General features: G+C 33.5%; 1 long non-coding RNA gene across 1 annotated transcript; it reads left to right on the top strand.

Moving 5' to 3' along the window:
• The first annotated feature begins 573 nt into the window (after positions 1 to 573).
• On the top strand, positions 574 to 1,924 carry LOC145792483 (uncharacterized). Its single transcript, XR_014331882.1, has 2 exons — positions 574 to 803; positions 1,608 to 1,924. It is a non-coding gene; the product is annotated as an uncharacterized LOC145792483 (long non-coding RNA).
• Positions 1,925 to 3,211: the final 1,287 nt, after the last annotated feature.

The raw sequence follows: 3,211 nt of genomic DNA, 5'->3' as shown, positions 1-3,211 counted from the left end.
ATGTTTGGAATATATTTGTTTAAAAAAAAAAGTTTTATTTTCGATATCATACTTATCGTTCATTTTTTTTTAAAATAAATATAATTCAAATATATAAATCTAATTAACTTTATTTTTTTCATATGGATTATGTATTAATACTAAAGTTTGAACTTCATAGATTATTGAAGCGAACCTAAAATAAATCTCAAAACTAATAAATCACAGACTACAAGTGTAATTTATCCTAACTTATATTATAAGTGTTTATGGTGTTGTTTGATACAACTTATTGTAAGCTAAAAGTTAATAATAAAAAAGTAGAAACCAAAAGCACCATTTCTCCAACTTCTAAATAATCAGCTTTTCTCAACTTATTTAAGTTATTTTTGCCTAAAAAATTGTAAAAAAAAGATACATTAAACAGTCTGACACAAATTTCTAAATTAAAATAAACTATAATCACTCCTAATTCACACCAAACACCCTGAAGGGAACGTATTCAATACACATTTTAAAGAGTGTGTACATAATTAGATTTTCACTATAGTTGGGCTTATTCTCAATCACCTGCTTGTATATACATAACTCATTTCAACAAAGCGTTGACTCTCGTAAACTCTTCTCTCTCTCTCTCTCTCTCTCTCTCTCTCTCTCAAAATATATAGAGGATGGCTAATTTGTCAATGGAGGGTTTTGTGGGGAATGGAGCTCTGAAGGAAGTAGTTCCGAAGCTGTTAGAAGAAGGTTGGGATGATGTATCAACCTTGAAGCTTATGAATTCCGCTGATATGGATGCAATTCACATGACTCAACTACAAAAGGTCCTTTTACAACTTACTTCTAATTTGTTTTATTTTTATTTATTTTTTGTGGGAAAATGCAGTGACTTAATAAAAATTTGAACTTTTTATGAGCTGAAAAAAAATATTAACACATTTGGGAATATTTTTTTGAGTTATATCTAAAATCGTGAAAAGTTGAAGTGTTTGATTTTATTTTTATTGATTTTTTTGACTTCTTTTAAAAAAAATAAAAATAAAAAAACTAATTGCCAAACGGAGTCTCAATAAGTTTTAAAAATAATCAAATAAATGATAAAATTTTATAAATATTAATAATTATAATTATAATTTTTTTCATAAATCTCCAATAAAATTTTGAAACTATCAAACTGTAATTTTCTCTTTATTTATGATTACTTTACCTTTTAATGATGGAAAAATTAGTGAAATATCATTCTCCAACTTTAAATAGTAAGAGAGGTCCAATATATATATATTTTTATTAGCTAAGGTTCCTTAATAAAAAATTTCCGTGATCATACTAAGGAAATTTCAAAATTTCTATGTGAAAATGTTATGTGACCTCAACTATTATGAAAAAATTATATATTCTTTATCTTATAAAATTTTGATATCAAGAATTTTAAATTAAAAAAATCACTTTAATGATAATCTCTCTAATGAAACTATTTTCAAGAGTAGTTTTATCATGCAAATTTTTTCTAAAGAGTATTTCTCAAGAAAAAAACTTCAAATAATGGTGATTCTATTGTAATTAGTTATTAATTATTTTAGTAAATTAAACGCTACTTAAAAGTTTTTCTTGGTTAATTGACTCTATAGGATGCCCTGGAAACAAGGTCATACCTGCATGATTGCTCTCTGATGCAATATGGAGACGTACTAGAGGCCTCTGGGAAATCCCTTGTCGAGCTTCTTAAGTTAAGCACTTATGAACTTTCTACTGAGTTTGGTATGAAGAGAGGTCACATTATTCGTTTCATGAACAAAAAAGCAGTAGATCCTTTGCTAGAGGCACCGCATGCTCTCCCTTCAAGCACAAAAACCACCTTCCCCATATATTAGTATTAACCATGGTGAGCTTATTTCTATCAACTCCATAAATATAAATATAAAACAAATTATATTGATAGTCTTTATATTATTTTATTTTTTTTACTTTTTGTGTCATTTTGATCTTATCATTGTAATTAGTTTAATTTTGACTCTTAATTTTAAATTTTAAGTCAATTTAGACCAATTGATGACGTCAATTAGGGTTTTCTAAGGAGTGGATTTCCTCCAATCCATAATCTTGACTGAAAGACAATGTCCATGTAGGTCCATAAATCTCACCACAGATCTTATTTCGATTATTCAAAATTATTCATTTTATCAGGTAATTCATGTTTATCATATATACATAAAAATTAAATTGATTCGATAATTTTAATTTATTTAATTTATCACATTTGATTAAAAAATAAATAAATAATTTATTTTTAAAATAAATGGTCCTCATAAGCAAAAAAAAGATCCGAACTTGGACTTCTGTTACAAAACAATCGACGCGTTGGGGGTTGGCCAATTTTTCCCATACGTATAAATCCCATTGGAAAGACCATTATAAAATAAATGCAGCTGAGAGGGGGATTTTCGTAATCTCGGCTTGGGCCGTGGTTCTGGCCGGGCTGAATGTGGTCTAAGCGTATTTGGGCCTAGCTGGGTTGGGCCAAGCCGAGGTGAAGCTTTCTCGGCCGAAGTCCAGACCAGAGTTGGCCAAGAAGATCCTCTGCCAGCTTGTCTTCTCTTGTTTGCTCTTTTTAGCTCAGTGATCGTGATCTGCTGCAGACCGGCCTAACTTGTCTGGAGCACAATCGCACCGGAGTGCTGCTGAGCTCAGTTGTGATGGAGCTCGGCAAGTGGCACTGTTGAGCTTGATAAGTAGCTCGGTCGAAAGAGGCTGAGATGATTGTCTGCCGATCCGGGTCTTATGTTCGCGCTTCCAGCCCGGCTAGAAAAGTCTTCGGTTTATCAGCTCGACCAGTTTCAGCTCGGCTATACCGGAATGCAACCGAGCTCGGTCGTCGTTGAGCTCGGCGAGTAGAGCACTCTAGCTTGTTGTGCAACACGGCCGTTGGCAGCCGAGATGATGCAGCCCGGTTGCCGAGATCCCGGTAGTGTGGGCTGGCAGTTTGGTTAGGTGATGATCAGCTAGATTTGTGCTGACATATGGGATAGCAGCATCACGTGTCGAGAGACTAATAGGAGTAGATTTGGGGCGCAGAAGGTATATAAGCGAGTCTACGCCCCCCATGCCTAGACAGATGAACATTTGGTGAGATATTCACTTGCACTCAACTCTCTCCTCTCTATTTATCCCTGTGCATGTGTGCTAACTTGATCGTCGGAGGGGTTTTCCGGCCACACACCGCCGGGTAGCTCAC

The sequence above is a fragment of the Camellia sinensis genome, chromosome 6 (assembly GCF_055761805.1).
Source record: "Camellia sinensis isolate YWXY chromosome 6, ASM5576180v1, whole genome shotgun sequence".
Classification (NCBI taxonomy): domain Eukaryota; kingdom Viridiplantae; phylum Streptophyta; class Magnoliopsida; order Ericales; family Theaceae; genus Camellia; species Camellia sinensis.
The sequence above is the reverse complement of the archived record's forward strand: the minus strand, read 5'-3'. Positions and strand labels throughout refer to the sequence as shown.